The sequence below is a fragment of the Oncorhynchus tshawytscha genome, linkage group LG01 (genome assembly GCF_018296145.1).
Source record: "Oncorhynchus tshawytscha isolate Ot180627B linkage group LG01, Otsh_v2.0, whole genome shotgun sequence".
In the NCBI taxonomy this organism is placed as follows: domain Eukaryota; kingdom Metazoa; phylum Chordata; class Actinopteri; order Salmoniformes; family Salmonidae; genus Oncorhynchus; species Oncorhynchus tshawytscha.
The window spans coordinates 59,928,330-59,939,244 of NC_056429.1; positions in this window are offsets into that span (position 1 = coordinate 59,928,330).

Below are 10,915 nucleotides of genomic sequence, written 5' to 3' on the forward strand. Positions count from 1 at the left end.
CGGCTGCGACAGAGATGGGCTCGAACCTAGAATCTCTGGTGGCCGGTAAAAACTGTTGAAAAGGCAGTTTGGCCGAGACTTTTTGTCCTAGATTGGCACTCCGGTATCGCTTGCAGTCTATGACTGGGGTCTTTGACAATTTTTAGGGCCTTCCTCTGACCCCCCCTGGTGTAGAGGTCCTGGATGGCAGGCAGCTTTGTCCCAGTGATGTACTGGGCTGTACGCACTACCCTCTGTAGTGCCTTGCAGTCGGAGGCCGAGGAATTGCAGTACCAGGTAGCGATGCAACCAGTCAGGATGCTCTCGATGTTGCAGCTGTAGAACCTTTAGATGATTTCAGGACCCATGACAAATCTTTTTAGTTTCCTGAGGGGGAATAGGCTTTGTCATGCCCTCTTCATGACCGTCTTGGTATGTTTGGACCATTCTAGTTTGTTGGTGATGTGGACACCAAGGAACTTGAAGCTCTCAACCTGCTCCAAGTCCAGGACTACAATGAATGGGGGGATGCTCAGTCCTCCTTTTCCTGTAGTCCACAATCATCTCCTTAGTCTTGGTTACGTTGAGGGATGGGTTGTTATTTTGGCACCACCCAGCCAGGTCTCTGACCTCCTCCCTAACGGCTGTCTCGTCGTTGTCTGTGATCAGGCCTACCATTGTCATCTGCAAACTTAATGATGGTGTTGGAGTCGTGCCTGGCCATGCAGTTGTGGGTGAACAGGGAGTCCAGGAGGGGACTGAGCATGCACTCCTGGGGGGCCCCAGTGTGGAGGGTCAGCGTGGCAAATGTGTTCCTACCTACCCTCACCACCTGGGGATGGCCCGTCAGGAAGTCCAGGATCCAGTTGCAGAGGGAGGTGTTTAGTCCCAGGATCCTAAGCTTAGTGATGAGCTTCGAGGGTACTATGGTGTTGAACACTAAGCTGTAGTCAATGAATAGCATTCTCACATAAGTGTTCCATTTGTCCAGGTGTGAAAGGGCAGTGTGGAGTGCAATAGAGATTGCATCATCTGTGGATCTGTTTGGGCGGTATGCAAATTGGAGTGGGTCTAGGCTTTCTGGGAAAGTGGTGTTGATGTGAGCCATTACCAACCTTTCAAAGCCCTTCATGGCTATGGACGTGAGTGCTATGGGTCTGTAGTCATTTAGGCAGGTTGCCTTTTTGTTCTTGGGCACAGGGACTATGGTGGTCTGCTTGAAGAATGTTGCTATTACAGACTCAATCAGGCACATGTTGAAAATGGCAGTGAAGACACCTGCCAGTTGATCAGCACATGCTCGGAGCACACTTCCTGGTAATCCGTCTGGCCCTGCAGCCTTGTGTATGTTGACCTGTTTAACGGTCTTACTCATGTTGGCTACGGAGAGCGTGATCACATAGTCGGCCGGAACAGCTGATGCTCTAATGCATGCCTCTTTGTTGCTTGCCTCGAAGCGAGCATAGAAGTGATTTAGCTCATCTGGTAGGCTTGTGTCACTGGGCAGCTCACAGCTGTGCTTCCCTTTGTAGTCTGTAATAATTTGCAAGCCCTGCCATATAAGATGAGCGTCAGAGCCGGTGTAGTATGATTCAATCTTAGCCCTGTACTGACGCTTTGCCTGTTTGATGGTTCATCACAGAGCATAGCAGGATTTCTTGTAAGCTTCCGGGTTAGAGTCCCGCACCTTGAAAGCAGCAGCTCTACCCTTTAGCTCAGTGTGAATGTTGCCTGTAATCCATGGCTTCTGGTTGGGGTATGTACGTACAGTCACTGTGGGGACGACGTCCTCGATGTACTTATTGATAAAGCCAGTGACTGATGTGGTGTACTCCTCAATGCCATCGGAAGAATCCCGGAACATATTCCAGTCTGTGATAGCAAAACAGTTTTGTAGTTTAGCATCTGCTTCATTTGACCACTTTTTTTATAGACCGAGTCACTGGTGCTTCCTGCTTTAATTTTTGCTTGTAAGCAGGAATCAGGAGGATAGAGTTGTGGTCGTATTTACCAAATGGAGTGTGAGGGAGAGTTTTGTACGCGTCTCTGTGTGTGGAGTACATGTGATCTCGATTATTTTCCCTCTGGTTGCACATTTAACATGTTGATAGAAATTTGGTAGAACTGATTTAAGTTTCCCTGCATTAATTTCTTACAGATAAGTGTATGTGTGGGGTACAGAGAAGAGGTAGCCATTCAAAAATCATAAAAATCATAAACCTCTCTGGGATATTCGGGACGGTATCGTCCCACCCCGCCAACAGCCAGTGAAAGGGCAAGGCGCCAAATTCAAAACGACAAAAATCTCATAATTCAAATTCCTCAAGCATTTTAAAGATACAATTCTCGTTCATCCAGCCACAGTGTCTGATTTTAAAAAGGCTTTACAGCGAAAGCACACCAAACGATTATGTTAGGTCACCACCAAGTCACAGAAGAACACAATGATTTTTCCAGCCAAAGAGAGGAGTCACAAAAAGCAGAAATATAGATAAAATGAATCACTAACCTTTGATGATCTTCATCAGATGACACTCATAGGACATCATGTTACACAATACATGTGTGTTTTGTTCGATAAAATGCATATTTATATATAAAATCTCCTTTTTCATTGCCGTGTTACTTTCAGTAGTTCCAAAACATGCAGTGATTTTGCAGAGAGCCACATCAATTTACAGAAATGCTCATAATAAACATTGATAAAAGATACAACTATTGTACATGGAAATTTAGATAAACTTCTCCATAATGCAACCGTCGTGTCAGATTTCAAATAAGCTTTACGGAAAAAGCATACCATGCAATAATCTGAGTATGGCGCTCAGAGACCAAAACAGCCAAAGAGATATCCGTCATGTATTGGAGTCAACATTAGTCAAAAAATAGAATTATAAATATTCACCTACCTTTGATGATCTTCATCATAATGCACTCCCAGGAATCCCAGTTCCACAAAAAATGTTTGATTTGTTCGATAGTTCATAATTTATGTCCAAATACCTCCTTTTGTTAGGGTGTTCGGTAAACAAATCCAAACGCGCGTGCAAGTCCAGCCGAAAGGTCGAACGGAAAGTCCAAAAAGTTATATTACAGGCCATAGAAACATATCAAACGAATTATAGAATCAATCTTTATGATGTTTTTATCATAAATCTCCAATAATGTTCCAACCGGAGAATTACTTTGTCTGTAGAAAAGCAATGGAACGCAAGCTAACTTTCACATGACCGCGCGTCACGAACTCGTGGCAATCTGCCAGACACCTGGCTCAATCCCCTCTCATTCGGCCTCCCTTCACAGTAGAAGCATCAAACAAGGTTCTAAATACTGTTGACATCTAGTGAAAGCCGTAGGAAGTGCAAAATGACCCCACAGACACTGTATATTGGAATGGCAATGAGTTGAAAAACTACAAACCTGAGATTTCCCACTTCCTGGTTGGATTTTTCTCAGGTTTCCGCCTGCCATATGAGTTCTGTTATACTCACAGACATCATTCAAACAGTTTTACAAACTTCAGAGTGTTTTCTATCCAAATATACTAATATACTATACTATTATATGCATATTCTAGCTTTTATGGCTGAGTAGCAGGCAGTTTACTCTGGGCACCTTATTCATCCAAGCTACTCAATACTGCCCCTCAGTCACCAAGAAGTTAAACACTATTGAGCCCATGCAATTTATTATCAGACTTTTTAAGCACATTTCTACTCCTGAACTTGTTTAGGCTTGCCGTACCACAAGGGTTGAATACTAATTGAATCAAGACATTTGAGCTTTTAATTTTTTATTAATTGGTAAAATATTCAAAAAAACATCATTCCAGTCTGACGTTAAATGGGTATTGTGTGTAGGCCAGTACCAAAATCATCTACATTTCATACATTTTAAATCCAGGCTGTAACAGTTAAGGGGTGTGAAGACTTTCTGAAGGCACTGTACATATTTCATTTGTCTGTGATCACAGACATAACAGAATATGGTAGGTGGAAGCCAAGTTTCCTCAATACTCTGTGTTTGCTTATCAAATTGAGTCAGATCAGTTGATAGACCAAATGTGGGTAGGAGGAAACGGTTAAAAAATACTGAAGCACAGTGTGCCGTCATTCAATACAGAGTACACATTCCACATTGTTCAGAGCAACATACGGGTTACAGTTATTCAACTGACAGTCCAGTACAACATTGGTGCCCAAAGACCAATAAAAGAATGCACAACTTGTCATACTTTAACACGAACTGGGTATGGCAGCCAACGACCTTAGAGTTCCACTTCTTTCAGTAGAAAACAAGAAACTTTGGTTGCAGTGGGCTAAGGAACGAAACTGGAAAAACTGCCTGGTCTGATGGCTGTTTCAGACTGATGGGAGGACTAGGGTATGGAGAAAAACACATGAGTACTTGGATCCATCATGCCGCGTGTCAACATTGCAGGCTGGTGGTTGTTGTGTGATGGTGTGGGGTGTGTTTTCATGGCACACATTGGGCCCCTTGATAAAAGTGGAGCAGCGTTTGAATGCCACAGTATATCTGAACCACAGGAGTTTGTGGCACCTTAATTGGGGAGAACGGGCTTGTGGTAATGACTGGAGCAGAATTATTGGAATGGTAACACATACATCAAACACATGGTTTCCAGGTGCTCTGTTCTGGCCATTATTATGAGCCGTTCTCCCCTCAGCAGCCTCCTGTGATCTGAACATCATTGCCAATCATGTGAATCCCTTCATGGCAGCAGTGTTTCCGTCTGCGAATTTAGTTTTTCAGCAGGATAATGCCACAAGGCTTGGATTGCCCAAGAATGGTTCCATGAACATGAAAGTGAATTCAGCTTACTGCAGTGGCCTGCCGAGTGACCAGATCTCAATCCAATTGAGCATCTGTGGGATAAGATGGAACGAGCTATTTGGAGTAGAGATACACTACCAGCCAATTTGACATATCTCTGAGGAGCATTGGAGTCAACATGGGACAGAATCCCTGTGAAACGCTTTTGACATCTTGTAGAGGTCATGCCCCGAGGAGTTGAGGGCAAAAGGGGGTTCAACTCAATATTCGAAAGGTGTTCATTGTTTTTGTCAAAATTGCTCAAGCTCAGTAAATTTAGTTGGCAATCATTGATGGACAGAAATATGTAAACCTGGTCTCTGATTTTCAGCCAGTTTTAGGTCGGGACTGGGCCACTCAACACCTCTTTAAAAGCCATTCTGGTCTATCTTTGGCTTTAAAATGTGTGTATTTGACCCGGTAAAAAAGACAACTCTATCCCAATGTTAGGTATTCAGAAGACTCCTTTCATATTTGTTTTGATCCTGACAAACTCTCCAGTCCCTGCCGGTGACAAGCACACCCAGAACATGATATTGCCAAAATCTTACATATTACATTTTTTATTTAGGCCACAAAGATCAGGCTACCTTCTTTTCACTTTGTTATACTGGCTGGTGATGTGGAGTGAATGCAATGTTGTTAATCCATCCATTACAAGGCAATACTGACATTAACAAAGCATTATTCTAGTCATATAGATTCTGAGGTTAACTTACAAGGGAAAGCATGGACAAAGAGATGCTTACTAGGCCAGAAGCCGAAAAGCCTAGGCAATTAGAATTGATCATACAACCTTCCTCCGTGGACCTGATACGGGATAAGAGAGAAAACAAAGGCATTTAATTCCATTTATAACATCTGAAGGTGTAACCTTTCAACCATATAACCAACCACCTTTGACCAATCAAATGATACCAAGTTTACAGTGTAACCTGACCACTAAGGCCCAATCTCCACAGGGTGTCACAGCATTTAAAGGCTTGTGTGGGAGATGAGACCAATGTAAATGTGATCGAATTCCTGAGAGGACAACAACAATCCTTTGCATAATGGAGTAATTCAGAATCCACCCTGTACAGATACAAGTTACCACAGAGATAATACATCTATGTAGGTAACATCAGATTTGTCCTATGTGAACACATTTCAGAGAGATACCAAACATGGATACTATATCATTATTCTGTCACTCATTCAATAGTCAGTCCTCTGAATACTGTAACAGAGAGATACATTTAGGCCCCTCAGAGGGGGAAGGGCTGACTAGTTATTGGGAATGGTCCATTCCTTGTGTTGCTGGACGAGCCTACACTAGAACCCAGGTATTTTCATAAATCTATAACCTCCCAAAACTCGTCCAGAGACTCTAGAAGCAGCAGGAACTGAGTGTGAACGTTGCCCAGAGAACTCTGTGTGAGGAACAGAACACAATGGCTATGACAAACTAAACCAGATTTCAAATGTGGGCGTGGATACTTCTCAATAAAGAAATGAATTTGCCTAATTGAGAAAAAATATATATATAATATAATTATGCCCGTACAAATGAGATAGTCATGATTTGCAGAAAGATTTGCATCTATAGAAAGGTCTGGTCTTGGAGAGAATTACTGTACATGTTGACTAATCATTTTCTCTGTATTAAAATTACCACAATTATAACTTCAAACAACTATCTATCTCAACCAAGTAAGTTGTATCTAACGGTTGGGAAAATCTTTTTGCCTAAATTTGTAAGGTGAAGATGACATATCAGACTATAGACTACCAAGAAGATAGTATCACATAGACTAACATGATTTACAAATTGATTCTACTCTTTATTAAGTTTTTAATAGAGGCAGGCGGCTCAACAAATCTAATTCCCTTGAACAAATTATTTGATTAGACTAGCTCTCTCCCCCATCACCACGACACACTAAAGAGGGAAACCCGACAGAAGTGAGAAGGAGAGAGAAAAAAGAAAGAGAAAGAAATGAACCAAAATTATGGGTCATTGTGCCAGCACAGTGCACACAATTTAGCATCGCACAGGTGCAGAGACTCCACAATTACTGGCCAATTAATGCCAGTGGCGTGATTATGGTTATGGCTCCATAGAAATACAGTGGACCCAGTAAAAGAGGGCTTGGTAACTGAATTCCTGCTGGATTTGAGTGGCAGGATGTAAGAGTGTCTGTGGAAAGCTTAGATTCGCTCAGTGCTCCTTGAGTGCCTTAATTAAGCCTCTTCATCTAGCACTGAGTAAAGACAGATCTATCCTCACTACATGCTAAACTACTGAGGAAACGGGAGTATATAACTGTACCTATTAAAACACGGCTAATAAAAGCAATCATCTAGCAGGTTTCAAATGGAGTAATTCAGTATGAATGGATACCTAAAGCCTATAATGATGGCTTGTGTAGACCAATGAGGGAACAGTGACGTATGTGCCTGGGTTTTCTTCTCCTGGCTGACGACAGGTATGATTCTAACCCTGTACTCTAATCTTTTATGACTGGTAGGTCTGGCATGTACGTGTGTACACGCACGGACTCACACACACAGACTGCTGGCTGAGGTTGTTCATGCTGTGCCACACCTGCGGTGGTGGGTCTGGTGCCCACCAATGGTCCTGCCCACCTGCAGTCTGATACAGACAACAATCACCACACACTGTTTTGAAAAGACACAAAACAGGTATGTAGTATGTACGTATACGCATGCATTGTCTGTCTCTTGTTCTCTCTCTAATGTGCACACAAACTACAGAGTCTTTCTGTCCCTCAATTCTTTCGCACAAACACGCAGTGTGGCACATCTTGGCCCTGCAACAGAGCAGGCAATAATTACTCATTTAAATGAACATGTCAGGACAGCAGAAAGACAAGCCCTTCCCCCACAACACACACACACACCAGATACTCTTTTCGCAGCACAGGAGTGATCCATCAGCTGCCCAGCAGGCAGACAGGCTCCATACGGCAGAGCTGTACTGAGCTGGTCTTCTCTGTATGGCTTGCCATGTATCACACACACATCAATAAAATACACACACCCACACACACATGTCGAGGCTCACATACAGCACACAGAACAAGAACAGCTGTCAGTGTCTAAGGCTCAATATTACTGTCTGACTGAGAATGTGTGTGTGTGCTGTACCTGTGGTGTCCAGGTCATTGCCGGTGGAACAGGTAGCTCTGCGAAGCACTCTGGGGCCTCTACATAGTGCTGTGAATTGGAGGGGAACATGCCTTAACACCCCTCCCTGGGTACCTGTTAGCAATACTGTACAGTACACACTAAATATAGCCAACTGGCATAGTTTTTTTGGGCTATTTTTCCTGTTGCTTTCTCATGGCCATTTTTCAGAAGTTAAACCACGCCCTGTCCTTAACATCTCTTTCTTCATTTCTCTCCATATCATCCTTTCCCAGCCTGCCTGCCCCCCACCCCCAGACCCCACCCCACCCCACCCACATCTCTGCATGCCAACCCCTACCTTCTATCCTCTGACTTGGCTAGTGGAGAGGGGCTGGCGAGGAGGCTGGGCCACAGGGGGAATCTTTACTCAGAGATGGGGGCTGGCTGGTGGGCACGCGGGCATTTGGGCACAGGGTGAAACCAACCACCTCCTCTGGATATCATCAGGGCCAGCTACCACCAAGCTGTGATGATGCCATCCGTCTCAGCACTCTCTAACCCAGCACTGCCACCCTGCTATACCCAGAATATGGCCGCTATCGCCAACCAAGATGTGCTCAAAGTGATCTAGATGTTGTACCTCCTCCATGCCCTTCTTAATCATTTTAAGAGGACCACAGAGATGTATTTCTACCAGATATGCCCACATGGTCTTATCTCACTCCTCTCCTCTGGTTTGTGTCTAAAGTGGATATATCTACACTCCCATCTCACAGCGTGTTGGCACCTCTCACACAGACTTCCCCAAAGTATGTTTGCCCTACATATGTCTTTTAACACAAGTACTTTATTTAAATACATGGATATTTGACTGTAATGTGTAAGAGTATGTCTTGTATTTTATATTGACTGTTAACTTACAATGTGTGTGTTTTCTCAATTCAGGTTTTAGTTAGTTCAACTGTAAGTGTACATGTGTGTGAGAATAGACTATCATAGCATACAATGAGTGTACAAAACAATAGGAACAACTTCTTAATATAGAGTTGCACCCCCCCCCTTCAGAACAGCCTCAATTTGTTGGGGCATGGACTCTTCACGGTGTCGAAAGCGTTACACAGGGATGCTGGCACATGTTGTATCCAATGCTTCCCACAGTTGTGTCAAGTTGGCTGGATGCCCTTGGGGGGGTGTAAAACTCTTGATACACACAGGAAACTTGTGAGCGTGAAAAACCTAGCAGCGTTGCATTTCTTGACACACTCAAGTTGGTGCGCCTGGCACCTGTGCGCCTTGCAGCTACTAACATACCACGTTCAAAGGCCCCGTTCAAAGGGGGTGCAACTTTTACATTTGTTTGCATTTTTGTGAATTTGTTAGATACTACTTAACTGTTGGAGCTTGGAACACAGGCATTTCTCTACACCACTAATAACATCTTCTAAATACTGTATGTGTGTGTGACCATAATAATCTGATTTGATTTAAATACACTGCCCCAAAAAATAAAGGGAAAACTAAAATAATACATCCTAGATCTGAATGAATTAAATATTCTTATTAAATACTTTTTTCTTTACATAGTTGAATGTGCTGACAACGAAATCACACATAAATTATCAATGGAAATCAAATTTATCAACCAATGGAGGTCTGGATTTGGAGTAACACTCGAAATTATAGTGGAAAACCACACTACAGGCTGATCCAACTTTGATGCAATGTCCTTAAAACAAGTCAAAATGAGACTCAGTAGTGTGTGTGGCCTCCACGTGCCTGTATGACCTCCCTACAACGCCGGGGCATGCTCCTGATGAGGTGGCGGATGGTCTCCTGAGCGATCTCCTCCCAGACCTGGACTAAAGCATCCGCCAACTCCTGGACAGTCTGTGGTGCAGCGTGGCATTGGTGGATGGAGCGAGACATGATGTCCCAGATGTGCTCAATTGGATTCAGGTCTGGGGAACGGGCGGGCCAGTCCATAGCATCAATGCCTTCCTCTTGCAGGAACTGCTGACACACTCCAGCCACATGAGGTCTAGCATTGTCTTGCATTAGGGGGAACCCAGGGCCAACTGCACCAGCATATGGTCTCACAAGGGGTCTGAGGATCTCATCTCGGTACCTAATGGCAGTCAGGCTACCTCTGGCGAGCACATGGAGGGCTGTGCGGCCCCCCAAAGAAATGCCACCCCACACCATGACTGACCCCACCGCCAAACCGGTCATGCTGGAGGATGTTGCAGGCAGCAGAATGTTCTCCAGGGCGTCTCCAGACTCTGTCACGTCTGTCACATGTGCTCAGTGTGAACCTGCTTTCATCTGTGAAGAGCACAGGGCGCCAGTGGCGAATTTGCCAATCTTGGTGTTCTCTGGCAAATGCCAAACATCCTGCACGGTGTTGGGCTGTAAGCACAACCCCCACCTGTGGACGTCGGGCCCTCAAACCACCCTCATGGAGTCTGTTTCTGACCGTTTGAGCAGACACATGCACATTTGTGGCCTGCTGGAGGTCATTTTGCAGGGCTCTGGCAGTGCTCCTCCTACTCCTCCTTGCACAAAGGCGGAGGTAGCGGTCCTGCTGCTGGGTTGTTGCCCTCCTCCTCCACATCTCCTGATGTACTGGCCTGTCTCCTGGTAGCGCCTCCGTGCTCTGTACACTACGCTGACAGACACAGCAAACCTTGCCACAGCTCGCATTGATGTGCCATCCTGGATGAGCTGCACTACCTGAGCCACTTGTGTGGGTTGTAGACTCCGTCTCATGCTAACACCAGAGTGAAAGCACCGCCAGCATTCAAAAGTGACCAAAACATCAGCCAGGAAGCATAGGAACTGAGAAGTGGTCTGTGGTCACCACCTGCAGAACCACTCCTTTTTTGAGGGTGTCTTGCTAATTGCCTATAATTTCCACCTGTTGTCTATTCCATTTGCACAACAGCATGTGAAATGTATTGTCAATCAGTGTTGC